This window comes from Lolium rigidum, chromosome 1, assembly GCF_022539505.1.
Source record: "Lolium rigidum isolate FL_2022 chromosome 1, APGP_CSIRO_Lrig_0.1, whole genome shotgun sequence".
In the NCBI taxonomy this organism is placed as follows: domain Eukaryota; kingdom Viridiplantae; phylum Streptophyta; class Magnoliopsida; order Poales; family Poaceae; genus Lolium; species Lolium rigidum.
The window spans coordinates 330,738,599-330,762,316 of record NC_061508.1 but is presented as its reverse complement, the minus strand read 5'-3'; positions in this window follow the sequence as shown (position 1 = coordinate 330,762,316).

The window sequence follows — 23,718 nt, the reverse complement described above, 5'->3', positions numbered from 1 at the left end:
GGACGAAACGAAGACCCAGTGGGCCTATTTTGCCACGGAGCTTCCAGAAGACCGAAGAACATAAGAAGTGGGGCCACGAGGTGGCGACACCACATGGCGGCGCGGCCCAGGGGGGGCCCGCGCCGCCCTATGGTGTGGGCCCCTCGTCCGGCCCCCGACTCGCCCTTCCGCCTACTTAAAGCCTCCGTCGCGAAACCCCCGATGCGAAAAACCACGATACGGAAAACCCACCGAGACGCCGCCGCCGCCGATCCCATCTCGGGGATTCTCGAGATCTCCTCCGGCACCCCGCCGGAGAGGGGATTCATCTCCCGAGGACTCTACACCGCCATGGTCGCCTCCGGAGTGATGAGTGAGTAGTTCACCCCCGGACTATGGGTCCATAGCGTAGCTAGATGGTTGTCTTCTCCTCATTGTGCTTCATTGTTGGATCTTGTGAGCTGCCTAACATGATCAAGATCATCTATCCGTAATACTCTATGTTGTGTTTGTCAGATCCGATGGATAGAGAATACCATGTCATGTTAATTATCAAGTTATTACATATGTGTTGTTTATGATCTTGCATGCTCTCCGTTACTAGTAGAGGCTCTGGCCAAGTTTTTGCTTTTAACTCCAAGAGGGAGTATTTATGCTCGATAGTGGGTTCATGCCCGCATTGACACCGGGACAAGTGATGCAGTAAAGTTCTAAGGTTGTGTTGTGCCGTTGCCACTAGGGATAAAACATTGGCGCTATGTCCGAGGATGTAGTTGTTGATTACATTACGCACCATACTTAATGCAATTGTCCGTTGCTTAGCAACTTAATACCGGAGGGGTTCTGGACGATAACCCGAAGGTGGACTTTTAGGCATAGATGCACTTGGATGGCGGTCTATGTACTTTGTCGTAATGCCCAATTAAATCTCACTATACTTATCATGTCATGTATGTTCATTGTTATGCCCTCTCTATTTGTCAATTGCCCGACCGTAATTTGTTCACCCAACATGCTTTTATCTTATGGAGAGGCCGTTTTGGCCGCTTTCGTCGGGCTAGGTGGCCTCAAAAACGAGAAAAAAAAAGTTTTGACATGCACCACGGAGGGACCAAAATCGTCGGCCATGGTACACCAGCAACCACGGCGCGACTTCAACTTCGTCGGCCATGGCAACTTTTCTTGTAGTATTATGAACTACTATTTAATGTATAATGGAACTAGGGTTTCATAATTACTATTTAGTTCTTAGGTTAATAACTTCATTATAAAGTTGAAGTTATTGATAACTTTGAAATAAAAATGTTATTGGATTTGACATTTTATTTTATTTTTTAAAAGATTTTAATAATTAATGTAATCATTAATCAGGTTTTAAATACTCCTAATAAGGATTTAATGAGTTATTAGTAAAGGAAAATTAGTTTTAATGTTTTCATTAATTACTTATTGGGTTTTTATTTATTTTTGGAAGTTTTCCTAATTATTAAATTTTAATCGAATTTAGGATAAAAAGGCTTATTTAATGAGTTTAAATAATTAAATTTTTATTAAAAATAAAAATTTCATATTAAATTTTTCTTAGATAGATTTTATTTTTAGGATCATTTTGATATCTCATTTGTATTTTTCTGAGTTATAATGATTTTTCTATATTCAATTCAAGTTTCAGTAAATAATGAAATAAAACAAAAACTACTAAAACTACCGTTCTAAATCTACCCCGTGACGCAGACAGATGGGACCTGCCTCCACGTCGGCTGCCACGCGGACGGAGACTGGTCAAAGGTGCAGCTGGCCTACGGCCACGTCACCTTCACCGGTCAATCACCGCCGGCGGTCAACGTGCAACGGCGCCGCCGATTTACGGCGCCCTGGATGCGCGGCTACCACTAGTCGAACCCCCTCGACACGGTGAGTATAATGGTGGTGGCGTTTTTCTCAAACGACCACCGGAGCGTCGCCGGAGAACAAGCCCGCGGCGGAGCAACTCCGGCGGAATCTCGAATCACATGCTATGGTTGATGAAAATGCGTGATTAAAAGGTCTCTGAACGCGCACACTTACCATGAAGTTGATAGGCTGCTCGAGGAAGGCGGGATTGGTCGGGGTTGAGCACGGCGTCGCAAATTCCGGCGAACACCGACGAAAGGGAACGGTCGATTTTTCCCGATTGCGCATGCCATTTCTCGATTCCTTCTACCAGAATGATCATCTCACTTCTGCGCTTCTCGTGGACTACCTACGGGTCCCTGGGGTGGCTTCCTCCGGCGAGTTCATGCTCGACACCGGCGGCTACTGTGAGCTTGTGGCGAGATATAGAGAGCGAACGAGAGAAATTGGGATGGCGGAGATGAACAACGGTAGCACGGCGGTCCTCCTGGTGATTTTATAGGGCTCGAGACGGTCGGGAATGACGATGAGCGTCGGCGACTGGTGGCCAGGATACGGTGGATGGTTGAGCTAGGGTTTTAATGCCCGAATCTTGATGAATGTGGATGAGACGGACGTGAGAGAGATTGGAAGAGGTGTTGAGCTCGTCTGCGACGTCCGGGGTGTGCTTATCGCCAACGAGGAACGTGGCTCGCCGGCGTGTCGGCCTCAGACGAGAGGGAGAAGAAGCTTTTCTTCCTCACGTTATGAACACGAAGGGTTACGTGGGCTAGGCTGCTTCTGGCGGTGGACAGGGCTGCGGTGTGGCTAGTAGTTGGGCTGTGCTGGTGGGCTGCTCGGCCAAGTAAGGTTTTTCTCCTCTTTTTCTTTTGTTTTTTATTTTCTGTTTTATATTTTCTATTTGAATTCATATGTGAATTCAATACTATTTGCAGATATTTGTAATTATGTTAATTCATTCAAGATTTAGTATACTGACTATTGTTTCACTATTCTATTTGAATCCATATTTTATATTAGATTACTTGCATATTTGTGAACTTATTCAAAATAACATTTAGACATAACTTATATTTTTACTTTAATTCACATTTTATTATGCAATCAATTCTGTTTAGAATTATGAGAGTGGATACTTTCATCTCAAAGTATTTCAAAGATTGTTATTATGTCTTAGTTTCCATTTGAGGAATTAATCACTTGTATATTATTTCATGTGAGCAACATTTTATTAGGGTTTTATAGGTTTGATGATAACCCATATTAAAACTAACATTAGTGTTATGGTTTCTTAATCCTTTGAAATACTTAGAGTAAGCAGTACTCTCCTCAAGGTTGGGTCTTAATTGTATAGATAAGTGGTTGATAATCACACTTATGGTCTTAATTATAAGATGTATCACAAGGGTTTTTCTCAGGTTTAGTAAATGAAGCATAAGATTTCATTAATATTCCATACTAGGGTTCTAATGATGTTTACCTAATGGCCATGTATTTGATTCTCAATTATGGTCTAGGTTCATATTGTAATCACCATAGTGATACAATAACTAGGGTTGAGATATACTTTTAGTTTGTAGAACTGAGATGACATCATATTGCATTTGCTAGGTTTTAATCTCCCCTAACCAAGGTAATATGGTTACTTGCTTAATTGTTTCTGTTCTTATTTAATTACTAAGAACTTGATAATTGGTTTTATCTTTTTCCAATAGATTTCTAATATATCCTTAATCTATTGTTAAAGTAACTAAAGTAGCTATATTTCTTTTTATAGTTAACTTTGGTTAGAATGACGAATGGTTTCTCACCATATAAATTATAGGTTTTAACTCTAAGCTTTTCTTATGTGCTTATATCTTCTACTTCAAGTTCTTAGGGTTTATGATCACTACACAATTTATAATGATCAAGGTTTGGCTTCCTAGGGTATCTCTCATTAAATGGGTTTCTCACTTCCATGATCAAGCATTGTCTTGATCAACTAAGGTATAGCACTTTTACTTTACTTTCTAGGATGAGCCTGCTATGTTTGCTTCAATAGTTTATATCCCAGGAGAATGCCTGAGATATCCACTTAGAGTTCTCTCAAGGAATGATTTAGATTTCTCTCAAGGAATGATGGTTTAACCATTTGGATATAAGGATAGGTCTCTCCCTTGAAACTAAGTGTTGCCTCAACTATCTTGAGTGTAACTCCATAGCTTGAGTTCTCTCATATAGGAATGGTTTATTCTAGGGTATGATATACCCTAATACTCTAGTTCAATGGTTGTCCTTTATTCTTAAATAGGTAAAACTAGGATTAGTATGATTGGTCTCTCTCATTTGGGAAGGTCTTTATTACTAACCTAAGGTTAGGCTCCATAGAGGTTTATGTGATCATCAATGTCTGTGTTTAACATAAATGGTTATCTCTCTCCAGGGATTGTCTTGAATAATACCATGGGTTTTCTCTTAAAGATGACAATTTGAATACATGGATGCATATCCAAGATTTAGCTCAAAGTTAGTCATTGCTTCTCTACTAAATAACATAGGACTCTCACCTCTTTAGGTTTTATGTAAGGCTATTTGTAATAAAGAGGAATATACACTTCTTGAGTGGATCTCCTTGTTATAATTTCAATGTGGAAGTGGAATGAATACCATGAGGTTTCATGGTATGATCATATATTATTCTTAGGACATGGAAAAGATAAGTGAAGAATGGTTTCTTCATTTATTGTTACTTGATTTCCAATTAAATGGATGTTCATATGTTATGTCAAGGAATATCATGTTGTGATCTTTAATAAGATCAAATAGTTGATCCTTGATTAATAAGTTCTTGTGTTGATTTTAATTCCATTTGATCTAACCCCTTAGATCAAATTATCTCTACCCAAAACAAGGTTTTAACAAAGTCACATTGAGGTTTATAACACTTGACTTGATGAGCTACTTCAATTCCACCAAGGTCAAGTGAAACTTCGACTATCGTGACTGTTTTACTTTAAAGCGCGAAAATTCCCTAGATTTTCTATGCATGAATGCAATGCACACATCTGTTTCCTCTATATTTGTAACCCCAATACCTGGGATATTACAGCATCTTAGTGGTGTTCTTAGCCATTGCATTAGGTGCATCGGTTTGGGTTCTCTCAGGGGTTTCGGTCTCGTAGAGAGCTTGTTGACCTTAGTGGTGTTGTTGCCTTCGTGGTCTTGTTGCCTTTGTGGTTTTGTAGCCTTTGTGGCCTTATACCCTTTGTGGCCTTGTCGTCTTTGTGGCGTAGTAGCCTTTGTGGCGTTGTTGCCTTTGTGGAGTGTGGTACCCTTTGTGGTTTTGGAGCCGGTTGTGGCGCGTTGGAGTCTTTGTGGCCTTGTTGCCGATGTGGCGTGTTGTAGCCCTTGTGGCCTTGTACTTGAGAGCCTTCGTGTTGTGGAGTTGCCTCAAGCTTGATAGTTGGGTTTGCCCCGAGCTTGTACGGGTTCGGTGACCACCCTCAAGGGTCTCTTAGTGGATCGAGGCTTTCCCTTTGGTGGAAAGGCTCGAGGAGAATACGGTGGCCCTAGCGGCTAATTGGAGTGCCTCGTGCCTCCACACCGCTCCAACGGAGACGTAGCACCCTTGGGTGTGAACTTCGGGATACATCGTCGTCTTCTCGTGCACCGGTTACTTCTCAACCCGAGCTCCTTTACCTATGCGCTTTACATTGTGATATCCGTCATGCTTAATGTTCTATGTCTAGTTTGTTATCACCTTGTTGCTCATCATGCTTAGCATAGGTTGTTGGTACACATAAGCAAACCCCTAGTTGATAGGCTTTGTGCTAAACAAGTAAACCTTGAGTAGTTTTATTCCGCCTTGTTTAGCACTCAAGTAGAAGTTTTTATAACCCGCCTATTCACCCCCCTCTAGGCAACATCCTTGAACATTCAAAGACGCTTAGGTTCAGGAAGACGCCATGTAGACAACCCCAATGCTGCCACCATCGCCTTGCTTATGCCATCAGTACAACTACCACCATCAATCATCAACTTGCAAGCATTTCCCTTTATAATGCACTGAGTCTGAAACAAACTCCACCGTTGAACCTTGTCAACTGTCTTGCAACCATCATCTTGTACCTTCTTGAGTTGCATATTCAGCCCACTCAATGGTACATCCTCCTCCATAGTCACACTAGTGCCCATGGTATCAGAGCCAGGTTTCTTCTCCTCTGAAGATATCACCTTGCCCTCAGTGACTGTCGGTACTGGAACAACATCCTGAATAGGAACTATGCACCTGACAACTTCCTCTATTGCATGCACAACACTAGGCGGCTGCTCACTTGTCTCCATATACGGTAACACGAACACGCAGAAAAGTTTTGAATTCCTCCCAAGTACAAGCAAATTCTCCTCTGCCAACCGCATCACACCAACAATTGTCTAACTCCTCGTCCACTCGCCGGTGAGCAAGGACATACGCATCATACCCACTGAACTTTCCATTGTATCGGCGACATCGATTGAAACCCAGTTCCATGTGCTTTTCCCAATCTTCATACTCCTCAACTGTCGCGTAATGGTGTAAATACCAATGAAGTTTGGATGCATGACGCTCTACTCCCTTCCGGATGTCAAGATAATCATTGAAAACAACACTGGAAATCTTCCTTAAAGAACACCGCATGCCCAAAACATCGCCTAGAAAATCCGTCGCGGAAAACTTCTGAACCGCCGGTCTGGGAACTGTTTGCGCCAGACTGGGAACCTGATGGTCCAGCCAGGGAGCCGGTTGGACCGGGCCTAGGACCGGCTGGTCTGTCCTAGCAGCCGGTTGGACCGGGCATGGGGCCGGGTGGTCCGGCCTAGCAGCCAGTTGGACCGGGCCTGAGACCGGGAGGATGGGCGGAGCTCTCAGTACATCGCACCGACGGGCACCAGCGTGCAGGCCGGTTTTTGTCGGGTCGGCCGGTGGTAGGGCCGGTCTGACCGGGCCTGGGGCCGGGTGAGCCGGTTGGCCGGGCCTGGCACCAGATGATGTTTGAAACTTCATCTTCTTCCCGATTCCAAACCTCGAAATTCGATATTATGGCAGCAAAAACTGCCCTAGACGGTGGAAAATCTGCGCCCCAACAGCACCAAACTTCCTCCACCTCAACCTTCTTCAACCTTGAGCCAGTCTCCTCCGATGCAAACCGATCCGATGAGATCGATCAACAAAACCTCGCCGTGAGCAACCCAAAAATCTGATACCACATGATAAGGGATACCACATGATAAGGGGATCCCAGCAGATCCTCCTATGGTGTTGCCCGATCTTTCACAGCGAGAACCTGGGTAGATAGATACTTCCAATTACGCGCGGAACGCAACCTGAAGTAGGGGATAAATCCAGCAAGCAACGTGATGGAGATCACCACGCCTCAAGACCAAAGCACGACAATCCTTGATGAACACAAGAACCTCCGCAATAACTATAATAGATAAACGGAGACGCCATCCCCGGAGGGATGCTTCAGCAAGCACACACGCGATAGCGTCTAGACTCAACTTAAAACTAGTTCTACCTCAAACACTAGCCGGCCAGCACCCTTATATGAGGGAGTGGCTGGGGCGCCCCACTAGATGGGCTGACCTGGTTTGGTTTTGACAGGCCCAAAACCAAACACAACACTAATTTAACCCTAATTGGCCCACCACATGATCTGGCTACACGATTTTCTAACATAGAATGAATGACACAACCTTAGACTTAATTATTACATAGCGTAGGTCGTCCTAGCGTGTCAATGCTGAATCCTCGATGGCGTCTCCTCGCCTAGCTTGGTGGAGTCCTAAAATTGGGCTTCACCTTGGCCTTCATATGCCCGTATCAATCTGTGAGACGTGAAACCAAGAGAATAGAAAAACTAAAAATCTAAACATATTTTGAAATGGATCTGACACCCGATGGAACACGGCATATGGAAAAAAAAGATAAAGAGATGAAGACTAACTGTAGTGAGAGAATGGAGAACCAACCTGAGGTTGGGTGGTTAGGAGGGTAGTTGTACCCCCAACCCACCAGAGTTCAGATCTTAGGTTTGACATCTGTGTGTCTCATAAAGGCGGAATATTCATTCAGTGGTAGGCGACGTTCCCGTCGACAGCGAGGCGCCTATGGTGACTTTGTTAATTTCAAGATCCAATCTGCTGGCTCAGTATTTCGGAGGTGCTCATAGGGGTAGGGTGTGCGTGCGTGCGTTCATAGGGATGCGTCTATGTAAGCGCCTACGTTTGTACTATGTTTCTCAAAAAAAACTGTAGTGAGAGAATGAGAGCACACTGCACTGCTTGGAAAACTGCGCGGCCGGGAAGGAGCTGAAGCCGATCGAGCGCACCAAGACAGGAAAATTGAAGCCCCGGAACTGGTACCATGAGGATTCCAGCGATCCCACCGAAATCCGCACGATATCGATTTAGAGACGCCCTCTGACACGACGTGCACGACGAAGCACACGTGATGCCAGAGTAATTACCACGAGCAGTAACATTACAACAGGTTTACAATAGAGCCCACAAGAAACAGATATATTTACAACAACGACTTCAACGAGTCAAGATACAAATATACAACATAAGATCCAAATCATACAGAAGATCAAATATGTCCGAGTACGGACAAGATACAAATTGGACTAAGAGTCCTGAAGATAACCAAGTGGCGTCCATAACCCTACCCGTGCCAAGCCGGAAGGGTAACCTTGCTAACGTCGTCTTCATCGAACATATCTTCATACCTGCCCGGTTATGTCCCGTAGAAGCAGCAATAAGTATGGGTTCGTACTTAACAAGACTTCAAGACGTATAAGCATTCGTCAACCAGTCGTCCTTTGTACTTGAGGCACGCAGGGGACTTAGAGGACGCAAGAGGAACGTCATAGGCAATATGGTGGGGTTAAGCGGCAGCGCGCAAGTACTAGAAACCTATAGAGAAACTCTACAACATTCGTCTACCAGAGAAGGTAAGAGAGCGCACAACTAACAGTTCTATACTCTCCAAACATAACCCGACCGATGTGTTCCCCCCTCGCAAGGAAGTACTTACAAAGGCACTCACACAGTGAACAAGTTTTAACCAGTTATTATTTAAGTTGTTCTATCTTACTATGCAAGTTATTAGTATTGAAACAACAGGTGTAAGTTGTCTATGGTCAAGTCATACAGCTCCAAGTCGTCCATAACCGCGTACACGGCTTATCGATAAGATTTAACCCTGCAGGGGTGCCCAAATGTGTCCACACGCACGCTCAACCCACTTGCGATAGGTGGATATCACGACTCGCACTCTCCTTCACGACAACAATGTCCAGGAAGCCACCTAACTAAGTTGAACCCGTATCGAAGTCCGGCCGAATCTCCGAAGTGGACCTAGCTATGTGTGTCAACGTGCTAGGTGGTTTAGCACACACTTGGGAGATAAACCACTTCGCAGAGGCTCCACGACCTATACGTGCATACCAGAAACAAGGGATACAAGACACCCAGGGGCTTCCCAAAGATAAAGAACTAACAGGCTAGCATGCATGCAAACAACACATGGTAAAACATTGCAATCTAGTTGTGCCACTGGACAAAGCGGTAGATTCCGGCAGTGGTCGAGGGGAGACCCAATAAACATACCCACATGTGGTTAGAGCGCTCAGTCTCGGAACAGATAACAAGAACTCGGGGTCCTATATTTCATGGAAACACAAGTGAGCCGTCATAAAACGAGCAACTGACACACCGATGCCTCCGCTAACAACTATTAACAAGTAACCATGATACTCTCAACAGATATAACCATGTAGCATGTGTCATGATCCCCAACAGATAACCCGATAATGATAGCGATAACGATAGCACGATATAAACAGCAAGAGCATGCACTACGACTCGCAAGACAGACCCGATAACCAAACAATAGTTGTAGGTGGTTGGTGGAGGCAATATAGGCTGCTTGAGGTAACAGGTGGATAGGACACGTGACAAGAACGCAAATCAAGGCTAGCATGAGGGAGAAGGCAAAATAAAATAGGTGAGCGACTCCTGCAGAGACAGGAGTATAGGAAATGCTTGTCTGTTAAAGCTTGCCGAGGGACATCCGGAGAACTTGGCGTATCTCACCGCACCACTTCGTGATCCTATCCGGGAAGAAGCAAATGTTGGACAAACAACGGATGCAAGTCTTACTACTACGAAAGAATAATCGGCATGATCAAGATGATATGCATCACATGGCAGCGATGGTGCAATGCAACTTATCCAATTTAAGCGGAGTCGGAACCCCGAACAAACAAATTAGGTTGGAGTTGCATTTCTACCGACAAAGTTAAGGGTTGACTAACATGGCAAGGGTGAGCTACTTCAATATTAATCGGAGCGGGGAAACCTTAGTCGGTGTCCAAATTACTCCGCATATATGTTAGGTGGTATGCACGAACTATCACGTCACGACATGATGCGAGATGCAAACAGATGAATGGATGGCATATTAATGTTTATCATATTTTTCTGATCAATTTTCATATAAAATACTTTTTATTTCGAGTTACGGTTTAGGAGATATGGTTTTTGCAAGATATAAACATATTATGCAATTTTTAGAAAACAGAGAAAAGAGGATGGATTGTGAAGCCTATATAACTACATAGCCTATTCAAAAAATATTGGGCCCCCCATATTTTTGGGCCCAGTGCGGGCTGCACAGTCTGCATATGTGGCCGCCCGGGCCTGCTCATCCGTCGCCAAGTCAGTGAGTAACTGACAGCTACCTTTCTGACCTCCACGCTACCTCCCGAGTCCAGACAAACCAGGCGCAAGCAAGGCGATTCGATCTCGCCGGAGTACCGACGACACTCTTCTTCCCCCACGCCGGTGAGCAAAACGCCCCTTGTACTCCGTGTATTTCTTTTCTTTCCATGTTCGTCTCTGCTTGCGGCCCGTACCGTCGACGCCCCGTCTGGTTTTCTCTGTCAGAAATAGTAATATCTTCTTCCAACATCCATTTCGGTCGTCCTGGGTGCTAACGCCTCCCGCTGCTTTGTTTCAGTTGATCCTTATAGCCCAACGCCCGACGGAGCACCGCGATGATGCCAGTGGACAGGACCGCGACCCAGCTTGACGACCTGCCCGAGGAGATCATTGTCGATAGGATACTCATGCTGCTGCCGGCCAAGGACGTCGGCCGCTGCCGCGCCATCCGGCCGTCCTGGCGCAGCGCCACCTCCACGCCCGAGTTCATGCTCGCCCACCACCTCCGCCAGCCATCGCTCCCCGTCGTCGAGCGAGAACGCACGACTGGCCTCTTCCGTGACACCGGCGACACAACATACTATCAGCCATTTTGGCCAAACCGTGAGACTGGTCAGTATGTCCACGCCATCGGCGATGGCTTCGTCGTGGTGGGCATGTTGTGCAGGTTCTACATCTGCAACCCGACCATCCGCCAGCTTGCTCCCCTGCCGCAGCCTGAATTCCAGCCGACCAACACCATACTAGGCCTCTACCGGCATGATGCAACCGGGGAGTACAGGGTGCTCTGGTCCTCGGTGCTTGACTGGAAAAAGCAGAACGGAAAGAAATTGCATGTCATCGCAGTAGGACACAATCAGTCCAGGAACATCGGAGTTAGAATGTCAACAGAGCCGTTGTCGCCTTCACGAGAACAAGCCTTACTCGAGAAGCTGCCACGAGGGCTGGTCTTATGGCGACAAAAAATGTCTTTTTTCGACATGGGACTTTCTCCATTAAGAATGGTGCACAGATACGGTTCTGGGAAGATGCTTGGCTCGACAATGCACCCCTATGTGAACAGTATCCCGCTTTGTATAGAATTGCGCGTCGCCAAGGTGATACCATTGCAATCGTAATGGCTACCTCACCCCCGAATGTGACGTTCGGACGGGTTTTACTAGGACAAAGGCTCGTGGCATGGAACAACCTAATTCTGCGGCTTGGAGATATTCAATTATCGCCAGAGCCAGATGAATTTCGATGGAACCTCCACGTAGATGGTTCCTTTTCTGTAAAATCTTTATACAATGCGATGCTGCTCTCTGATTTACCAGTTGATAATAATAAAAAAATTTGGAAGATGAAGATACCATTAAAAATTAAATTTTTTGGATGGTATCTTCGTCGAGGGGTTATTCTCACCAAAGACAATCTTGTTAAGCGGAATTGGCACGGAAGTACACGATGTGTCTTTTGTCATCATGACGAAACTATCAATCATTTATTCTTCCAGTGCCAGTTTGCGAGATCTATATGGTCAGTCATCCAAGTAGCGTCTACCTTGTATCCCCCGACTAGTGTCGCTAATGTCTTTGGCAATTGGCTTCATGGTATCAACTCAAGGTTTAAATTCTTCTTAGGATGGGGGCGCTAGCGATTATCCAGGCGCTACGGCTATGTAGAAATGACAAGATCTTTAATGACAAAAATTGCTCTTTGTTGCGGGTTATCTACAGATGCACGGGTATTCTCCGTTCGTGGTTACCTCTTCAGCGGGAGGAGAACCGAGACCTGTTTACGGAGGTCTGTACAAGGTTGGAGGATACGGCGAGGGATACTTTTTCCCTACATGGGTGGCAGCATAGTCTACGGATAGAGGCTCCACCTAGCTCTTAGGCGTTATATGATTCATCGTTCCGATATGTATTTCGCCTTTTTATTTTTATTTTATGCAACTTTGGTCACTTGAGACAACAAAACGGCTGTGTGCATCCTGGTTATGCAGAGGCTGGATGTAATTGCTTCTTGAAGTAATAAAGCATCCTTTATCGAAAAAAAATATATAATTCACCGGTCCACCACCGCGGCAACCTGCACTGGATGTCCAATTGTCGTACCGAGATTGTCGTTTTTGACACGGCTACCGAGTTGTTCCGGTGTATGCGTGGCACCACCAACTTGGACTCTTCGCAGAAGTTGTTCGACGTGCATGGGAATCTTGGTTTGTGGAGCCGGGACAGCCGCCGCACCTCTATGGATGTTTGGGTGATGGAGGACTATACGGTTGAAATCTGGGAGTTCAAGTACCGGATTGCCCCGTCATCAATAGAGGTATCACGGTCTCTTGATTTAACTTCTCTCAAAAAGGAAAAAAGAAAGAGAATGGTAATCGAATTTGATCCGATGATGATAATTATCTTTGGTTTCACTACCCTCAACGAATGTGAGCTGCTGATCGGCTTTAGCTATGAACACGTGTTGCGCTGCAGTATTGATGGCAAGTTATTAGGAAGCGCCAATATTGGAAAGAGACAATATTATATGGAGCTTACTCAGCATCGCCTCAAAGAAAGCATTATTCCCATCCCGTCGAGCGAGATGCAAGAAGAAAGATAAGGAGTTTATATTCTCCGCAGAGCATGTATGGAAGGTGTAAGACTCTTGGTTTCTTGTCCTTGGAATATCTATTTATTCAGTTCATCTCTATGTGAGACATGCCTTTTGTTCTTAGCTCATCCTATTTGCTAGTAATGCTACTAGAACAAGGTATTTTGGATGGTCGTGGTAGCACTTTATGCTATCATGCTGTGGTGCTTATTATGATATCTTGAACACTATGTTTTAATATTTTAGAGATATAAACATGTAATGTCAGTCCCATTATAACTTTCTAATATTCGTGCCCAACCGCAAGTTTACCTTCAGTTTGCGTTGTTATGAATCACGAGTGGCAGTAATGGTGTTCAACGACGGTTTCCCCAAACCATTGATGAATACCTGTGCTGGTGAAAACATTATTGTTTCTCGTACTATATTTTAAACTAACAGTTTAGGCCTCAGGTGACGGGAGGCTACGGTGCTAGTTCAGTTCTAATTTGCCGGTTTTCACGGGTTAAACCCAACCCATTTCCAAAGACCCCTGAGTGGGGTTGTTAATATACAAAACGTCATGCTTCCTAAAACGATGGCGTGGCATCCAACATGTTTGCTAAAAAAATAGAGTAGGAACACAAGGCAGGAAGAAAAGATGGAAGATTCAGTCTTAGTCAACATTCTATTTGGCTAAATACTTGTTTCAGAGAGGGATACTCTCTGCTATTAGAAACTAAGAAGTGCATATTTTTTACGGTTATCACAATTTTGGTATGTAAATGGTTTTTTCAGTTCCTGTCTTGCACGGGCTGATAGTTGGATCTTCACAGTTAGTCGTACGTTGTACCCTGTTGGATCCTGCTCTTTTACATTCATAGATTTTTGTGAAGCATATTTACCTTGTGTAGCTGTTTGTATTCGGTACTCAATTAGCACCCCTTTGTGTCTGATTGTTACTTCAGTAACAACCATGTTTAAAAAAATAGCAAGTGATTTCCATGGTTTGGAGTATCACCAGGGTCACTTTGTTTCCAGGAATTGGTGCTTTCCGGGTAGAAATGTTTGTGGAGTGTGGTTTCTTTGGTTCAGTTAAATGTGCTGTGTGCTGGTTCACGGTTCATCTCTGTCTAGATAAAGATTTGTAGCTTTCATGGTGGCAATGTGGCCGACTTAAGACCAACTTTTTTTTATCACGTGGTTCATGTCCAGGACCACATGGAAAACCCTGACATTTAAGTGATGTTTGCCTGGGTAAAATGTTAATAGTTTTACCTAGTTTGGCTGGGGAAGATTTTTTTTATGTCTGTTTAAATCTATAACGGATCTTTTCCATGTGGATCAAGCCATCACCTTCAAATCCTGAAACTTCCCAATTATTTTTATGTTTCTCTAGGCATTTAATCGTGGCCTGACTTCATGAAATATACTGTGGCAGCAGTTTAGCTTCGAACTTATTTTTGGGAAATACTATGAATAGGCTGGTTCATTTCTCTATTGCTTCTGTTAGGCAAACTGTATGGCCTGCACTCTGCAGTCTATTTACTCTAGCACACTACTTGACTGAACAAGTAACACTGAAATTTTCCCAGCGAGATGTAAGTTACTAACACTGATAAAATTGATATCTCATATTCCCCCCCAAATTGCTGCCATCGAATGTGGTTGCATCATTCTGCTTTGGCAGTTTGGTTAGTTGACAAAAACTGATCATATGGCTGTACCAATTTTTGGAGTAAGCAAAGAGAAGACTGAATACCAGTTAGCTGCCTGAATGCTGGTTATGGTGAATCATTCATCTGGACAGAAGTTTGTGGTTTCATGTGTCCTGAGAACTGTACTTAAATTAGCCATTAAAGGGTGGGCGTGTAAGGCCCAAAAGTATTGTACAGAATAGTGCACGGAATGTTTGTGTGCTAATTGTTCTAAGAAAGTGGTGATTCTCTCCTTAAAAGGAAATATCATTGTTGAGGCAGCGTCTTGGTACCTCGTCTTGAATTTTGGAAGCAGCATTTTTGGCATCCCTCACTCGCGCTTAGAGCAAGTCTAACAGACCCCGTATATTTTCGCCCCGTATAACACGAGTAAAGGGCCCTGTATCCAGTTTTCGCCGGCCAAAAACTCGGACGAGCTAGCAGAGCCCGTATCCCCACCCCGTAAAACAGTGTTTTACGGGGTGGGGATACGGGCTCTGCTAGCTCGTCCGAGTTTTTGGCCCCTCAAAACAGGGTTTTAGACAGCAATTTGCAGAACAATTTCACATCGAACATAGCACATCCAAAATATGTGATGCATAATTCATAGTTTTAACATCACAACACGATCATAGGCAATGTTCAAGCCACGGAATTCCCAAATGTGATCAACCATCAAAGGATCCATCACCACCGGCGCCACCGCTCGCCGGAGACTCACCTTGATCACGAGCTTGACGCGCAGCCTTCTTCCTCGCAATGATGTCCGCCTTGGTCTCCTTCCACCACGCCAGCTGATCCTCGTCCATGCCGTCGGTGCGCATCATCATGATTTCCCTCTCCTCGGCCAAGAGCTCCTTCATGGCCTTGGCTTCTTTGGCTGCGATCATCTTTATGTCAAGCTCCTTCCTTGCTTGCACCTTGGCAAGCTTCACCACACTCTTCTTGTCGGTGATGAGGAGCTTGGTCTCCAACGTCTTCATTGTCAATGCCTCCTTGGACTTCATGAGTTGATCCAACTTCTCCCGGAAGCTAGCTGCTTCTTGTTCTACCTTGACCCTCTCCTTGGCCTTCTTGTTGCCCTCGGGCTTGCCGGTGTTTCTCCCACTCGTGTCCTCCGCTTCATCATCCATGGTGAGAAGTGCCTCCTTCTTGCACTTTGGCTCGTTGTCCCTCAACTTCCACTTAGGAAGATGTTGAAGGATGTCAAAGCAATGTTGGAATTGAAAGTCCTTGTTCTTGGAGCCGGCCATTTCCTTGTACCTTTGTTTAGCATACGTGGGCTGCTCAACAATAGTATGAGAGGAGATGTTTCCACATCATGAACACATAATATGGATAGCTTGCATCATCAACACAAGGAAAACTTACATAGTCCCCCGGCACGCATCCACTAGGGGGGTTGTCGGCCACTTGATCCATGGCAGCACTCCAACGAGAACAAGCCGGCTTGATGATGTTCCATCGGCCTTCAAGTGAGCGGTAGGATCTGTCCGCCATGCTCTTCGTGCGAGGCTTCAGCTGGTGGTATAGATCCTCAATGCGCTGCCAGTAGCGCTTGCCGCCTTGGTCCACTCCGGTGCACGCATCCATCCCCACCTTGCTCCAAGCTCGGACCAAGATGGTGTCTTCGATCTCGCTGTAGTTCGCCGTGCGTGGCTTCGGCGTCGACGAAGAACCGGCGGCAGCCGGATCAACCTCAACCACCTCCTCCTCGTCACCCTCATCCTCCTCTTCCTCGTCAATCTCTTCGACGTTGCACTCGGCATCGAATGCATCCATACCGGCGTCCAAATTCACCGCGGATTCGTTGAGCATGTCCATGTAGGATGTTGTGGACTCAACATCGAACACCTTGTCTACGTCAACGGAGGATGGCGGCGGCGCGAGCGGCGCATTGGACGGAACGGAGGGAGGAGAGGGCGTGGCCTTGGAGGGCGGTGGAGGCGCGAGGCCGATGCGGTTGATGGCCTTTGTCCGCACCTTGGCCGGCGCGACGCCCCTCGGCCCGACCGCCTTGCTCTTCAGCCTGCCCCCCTTCTTGGCAGCCGGCGGGGCTTCGGCCGGAGAAGCTGCGGCCGGCGCTGCTGCGGCCGCCGGCGCAGGTGATTCGAAGAATACCTTCGGAATCCTCTTCCTCTTCGACGGGATGGTGGCGGAGATCATGACCGACACCGCCCCGGCGTTCGGCGCAGCTCCGACGGCGACATCGACCACCGCGGGCGGAGGAGATGCATCGCCGGCGGCAGGCGGCTCTTGCGCACGGTCCATGGAAGCGGGATCCGGCCGGGAAGGGCGCGGGGGAGGAGATCGGTCGGCGGCGGCGGCGGTTGGCTTCAGCGAAATGCTTCGCGCGCTGTGGAGTGGGCGATGCTGGTTTCACCCACTATCCCCGCTCCCACCCCGCACAAGTAGGGGGCGACGACCCGCCCCGTAGTCCAAAACAGCAAAAATCGATGCGGGGGACGTTTTTACGGGGCGTGCTAGACGGCCGGGTAGACGCGAAACCCTCAAATCGGCGGTTATTATACGGGTTTGCCCCTTTTACGGGGTCTGTTAGACCTGCTCTTAGGTACGAGCTCGTGGTTGGATGCTCATCAACTCATTTGCGGGGCTGGTAACCGATTTTTTTCTGAACCAGCTAGTAGCTGATTGTGTGTCGATGATGACCGACGTTGGGTGGTTTTGATGGATGATGTGCATCCTTCTGGGCATAGCTCGTCGGCTTCTCTTGTGCCAAGTCAGAGCTGCCATCCCCATCTGTCTCAATGCCTTCGATAGCGTCGAATTCAACAATTCAACTTGAGTTCAAGTCGTCAAGGGTGTGTTTAATATCCAGCACCTATTTTTTTGGATCCCTTTTTTTGGGATCCCTCAGTAATACAGAGCGGGTTTTTTTAACGCTCGCATAGCACAAGAAAGGGCACTGGGCCCATGAGTCGGTGGCGGCTGCCAACCTTGTCCAGGCTGAATACGATGTCGGCCCTAGCCTCATGATGGCGTGCGTGGAGAAGTTGTACCTGCCCATGGATCCCGTGGCCGATAGACATGTTCTTCCTCAACGAAGAGAATCCATGGTCACGCCCGCTCAACGAAATATACTGTGGCAGCAGTCTAGTTTTGAAGTTTTATGTGTTGTTCGGACAGCCGCTTCACCTATATGGACTAATGTTTGCATTGAGCCATATGTGTAGAAGTTTTTCATAGGCAATGCTTGAACCATATGTTGGCTTCAAGGTTGCATAGAAGAATGTGATGAAGATCAAGTGATAAGTATGTCTTGAAGAAGAAGATTGGGTGAGCTCTCATGTGTATCTTCAAGATATCAACAAGATGAAGAAAGAAGGAATGATGTGCAAGTTCAAGATGAGTCCTCCCGAGGAGCTCATGAGCTTAATCTTTCCATCCATATGGTGATCATCGATATGTGAAGATACGCCAAATAAGAAGTTCTCCCATAGTGGTTTATGGGGGAGCACTCGCTAAACTTTATAAAGAAAACACAAATAAAGAAAGACGTTCCATCTTGTTATCATCAAGCTCAAGTAAAATGTGCAAGATTAAGGTTTGGTCTTGATAGGGTTTCTTTCTTACCGGTCTCATGGTTTAGTTGGCAGATTGGGTTATAGGTCTAAATTTTAGCAACGGAAAGCTTCTCAAGCTTGAGACACCAAATTCGAACAGTCTCTCCTCCATTGCTAACCTTGAGAAGCTTTCCTATCTCTCAGTTTCTCCATGATTTTTGCCCCCATTTTAGAGAAAAGAGAGAGGATATTTAGTTCTACATTTCTACCAATCAAATCTCTCTCTCTCTTTGTGAGGTGAATCCTCTAGATCTATATCTTTAAGAAATTTGGTGTTCCTCCTCTATTTGTTCTTCCTCTCTTATTCCCCCAACAACTTTTGTAGCTTTGTTGGAATTTAAGAGAGAATGATTTGATCATATTTGTGGTGTTTTTGACATTGCATTTGTTGCATCGGTTTGAGTTCTCCACGGTGATTCGTGGAAATGAACGTGAGAAGGTTGTTACTCTTAGGTTCTTGAAACCCTAAACGGTTTAGTGGTTTTAGTGGTTTTTTGGGGCCTCCAATTAAGTTGTGGAGATTCCTCAAGCTTTGTGAGGCCTTCATGGTGAATTTATTGGGAGCCTCCAATTAAGTTGTGGAGATAGCTCCAAGCTTTGTGCGGGTTCGGTGACCACCCATAAGGTTCCATAGTGGATTGAGGTCTTCCCTTTTGGTAGGAAGGCTCGACGAGAATACGGTGAGGCCTTCATGGCGTTTGAAATGTTTTGTCCTCCACACCGCTCCAACGGAGAGTAGCACTCGCAAGAGTATGAACTTCGGGATACATCGTCATCTCCACGTCATCTCGGTTATTCCTATACCCGAGCTCTTTACTTATGCACTTTACTTTGTGATAGTCTTCATGCTTGAAGTTATATATCTTGCTAACACATAGTTATTTGCTTTGGTTAGCATAAGTTATTGGTGCACATAGGTGAACCCTAGTTATATAGGTTTTGTGCTTGACAAATTGAACGCTAGATTTATTCCGCATTTGTTAAGAAATATTCGTAGAAGTTTTAAACTGCCTGGGCGGCATCCGTGTCCTTTCACAAGCTTCGAAGATACTTGAACTCAGTTCGATACGTCAGTGCGTCTTTGGTACCTCCATCTTGCGGAACTTCAAAAAATCTCTAGCGGAGATTGCTGCACATAGCTGATGCAATAGTAACCCATCCAGATATGGTCGAGGGGACCTGCCACGTGACATGGATTGAAGAAGGGTTGTTATGCAGCCGAATTTGTGGGGAAATGATTATGGACTCGGTGTTTGTGGTTTTAGTTAACATGTATGCTGAATTAAGACGGGGTTATTAGCCTTTCAAGATGGGTGGGAGGGAGTAAATTGATTCTACCACCGTGTCGCTAAAGGTTGGTGACTGAAAGAAGAAACAAGTAGCATATCAGATAAGATAGCATTGTGAATTATATCTGCTTTCCTACTATATTTCTTTAACCAACAAAGTTTTATTGATTTGGAAGAATTTTACAGAACATGATAAAAACAAGTGATTTTGACATTGTACAACATAGCTCTAAAGGACATGATTCTTGAGCTAAAACTTTCAGCGACAAATCTAAAGTTTGAAGATCACTCTGTAACTTAAGAGCCAACATAATATGATAGTGTGATTTGCTGGTTTCTCTAGATGATCCTAGATGATCCCCACGGCTGCTTTCATCAAAGTATTGTTGTCAGAGGGATAAAGCAAAGTTGCTGGAGATGGAGGGCTTTTAATATTGTTATTGTTAGCTGGAAACCAACGGCTTCCGCCTAAAATGCAATATTGTCGGTGGTGAGTTTCACCAAACTTTCTCACCACTAACTAATCACAAATTTCACCTCAATAGTACGATATTGAAATTTTAGATGTTACGACTGAGTCTTTTAATTTCATTCTTATAAGTTTTGTTTTACCAATTACATAAGTTTTTTAAGCAGTGGCGAAGCACGGATGTTCAACTAGTTTCTTTAAAACAAGTCAACTTAGTATAACCGGAAGTAATGAAAATATTTCTTGTTGTCAGGCCCGGCTTGGAGCAGAAAACTGAAGATTCAGCCCAACTCGAGTTGTATTTCAGGAGAAAAAAAGACTAATCGTCAACGGAGTCGCCGGGGTCAGCCGGAAGCGGCACCACTCTGCGACCCGCAGATGGTGCTTATAAAATGGGGCGAAAGTGATATCTGGACCGCAGGTGCACCTAGGGATACGAGCCACCCGTTGACCAGCCTGGGTGTTCCTTCCCTGTATAGCATGGTATTGGCCGTATACGGATTTTTCTGTACTCATGTATTAAAGCTAGATTCCTTTCAGTGGACCCCTTTTTGTCTCCACATAGTCTCCCATGACAGACCTTTTGGCACAGTCTACCAACGGAAGGGAATAGGTGAGAATCTTTTTCTCTCTCTGTCTTTGCTCGCGTTGGAGTTCCTGTGTAGTTTCATCTATAGTAAAAGGTAACACCTCAATTTATTTATTTATATTCTTCAAATTTCGAAATTTTGTGACCATGATATTTGTAAGTGCTCCACATAGAGTACAATATGTACTGCACTTGAATCCAACTTGTAAAGTCCTTATAAATTTTCTTATTAAGTTCTGTACAGTACTTATAGAGTCTTGAAGGTTCTGGCCGAGTCCATGAGGTAAACGAAAAGTACTTCGTACTAGTCTTATAGAGTTCCGATCACACATTTATAAAGTCATGTGGGTTCTCAAGGATTAGCGCAACAAGTCATACTGTGTTTACACCGTCTACACAAGATTCGCTTCCTAAACTAAACAAATTCAACCTTATTTGTAAATTCTGTGTGCAAAATTCTCAAGAGATCTACAATTACAGAAATTCGTGTGCATAAAGAAGCTCACAGCAAGAAAAAGGGGGAAAAGGAAATGAACGGGAAACTAAATCCTGCTGCAAAATTAGAGACCAAAGTATTTTGATCAACTTCAAGGAATTAGATAACCCAGAATAGCTTCGAATACTAATAGCAACACAAAAATGTAGATAAACCAAAAAAAAAAAGCAGATGCAACAAGCTCCGAAAAAATAGCGTGTCCGGGGAGACTCGGGTCGCCGTCGCCAGCGCCATAAACGGCGCTCGACGGCCGTTCTCGCGAGCCAGGGGAGGACCAGGAGTGGTGGCGCGGCTCGTGGGGGAAGGAGTGGCTGGGGTCTGTGGCGGCGGAACGTGGCGGCGGGGTCGTGGTAGAGCGGCAGTAGGCGAGGGGAGCGGCTGCCGGCGAGGCCCGGGCGTGAGGAAGCCGTAGCGAGGAGAGAGAGAGCGTAGCTAGAGGGAGGGGATCGATAGTGGCGGCCCGGGGAGGTGGTCTGGAATCGATCGAGGGTAAAAATGATTCTGTCTAGTTCTAGGGTTGGTGCCTTGGGGGTTCCGTGCGTGGTAGGCTATGTGGGCTGGCTTGGCTAGGCTAGTATGCTAGACTTTTTTCCCTTAAGACTGTATTTTCTATTTTATCAGAAAATAAAAAATACTTGGAAGAGATGAGATGTTTTGGCCTTTTTTTTTTTGAGAGACACTGATTATTTTGGAGTTGTGAAATTATTGTGGAATTAAATCACACGTTTAGAATACTAGAGATTAGGGAAGGCTGAATGATCATCTCATGTGGGAAACGATTTGGAAGCTTAGGCCATCTCCAATGAAGATTTGCAGCGGCGGCCACACATTGGCCAGAGAAGGAGGAGGTGGTGGCGCCGGCGTCGGTGCGGCCGCCTGTTGTACAGATGGATGGCCTCCTCGAGGTTAATCCACTTGGCTCGCTCCTCCATCTCGGAGATGAGGATGGCGCGATGGATGGCGTCCTCCATCGGCTCGTAACCACCGCCGTCGTCATCCTCTGGCATGTCTCCTCCTTCACGCCTGGTAGTAGGCCTCTGGAGCCAGCGTCGGCACCCATGGGAGGTCCACGTAATTCATGGATGCCCCGAGGTATTGCCGCCAGCCGGGACAGCCAGGACGCGGCGTGGGGAAGACGAAGTTGTCCCGATGCTACGGCTACCAGCGAAGGCAGCGGCGCCTTGTGCGCCTGGTAGTCGACATCCTCGTCGTCGAGGTCTTTGAGGTGCGCCTCGATGTCTGCGTGCCGCTCCTCGTGCTCGGCCTAGTTCTTGATCAATGTCTCCAGGGTACGCTGGGTTCAGTTTGGGTTCCGAGGATACCCTAATGATGACCTTGTATAGTCCATGCGGTCCCGCCACTCCCCGCCTCGCTTTTCGGTGTGTACGGCGTCCCCGGAGCGTCCCCTGTGTAGCGGGGATGGGCTCGGGCCGCCGGACACCGTATCGAGGCGCGCCGGACAAAAATCAGGTTTGGGGGACGCGGTTGGGAACATTTTTTTGTCCGACGCGCCCCAAATCCCTTTGGGAAACGGTTTGGGGGACGCCGACTGGAGATGCTCTGAGAAGTACTCTATGGATATATTTTTCTGACCTCATGATGTACCTAGTAAATTATGTCATCATCTCTATCTTTTTCTTTAGATTGTGGTATATGCGTGGACATGAAAGCGAAGTTCGTATCCACCTGAAATGTTACAAGCTCCAAATTCTTGAAGGAAACTCGGGCCGTGTGGATTTTGATGGTCCAAAAGGGTCGGTGTGGTTTATGGGCTCACACTGCACGGCCCAAAAATAGCGGGCGTGTTTTCGAGCGAGACGAACCTGAACTCCGACGAATATTGATGTCCTCTATAGTACAAACACATATGACAAGTCTTTCATGATTTGAAAAAACCATGTAGTCACGAAATGCACAAATGGACATAAATCGCGTGGGTTTTTTTAAAAAGATCCTATGAATTACTTACTTGATTTTCTTATCACCAAATTCTAGTATCTCCATTAAGACACGAATTGTCAACGGGATACATCATACATGATCCTATCGTCCTATGGTGTGACCTTATATAGCTCATCCGGTCCTCATCAAAATCTCCAACCACTATAGAGTCCTTTATGTCATATGATTTAAAACGTGGTGGGTTTTTACAATAATTTCATATGAATTAATTACTTGCTTTTCTTACCACCAAATTCTCGTACCTCGGGTAAGACACATTATTGACAGAATACACGGTCCTCCCAGATAATGATATGAGGTACATGCGTTGTCTTATATAGTCATATTAATCATGCTGCATGTACGAATGATGATCGAGCGGCATACAACCCTCAAGAATAAAAAAACAAGAACCACCCATAAGTCAAAGACAAAAACAATCATAAAAACTACACAACTTGTCTC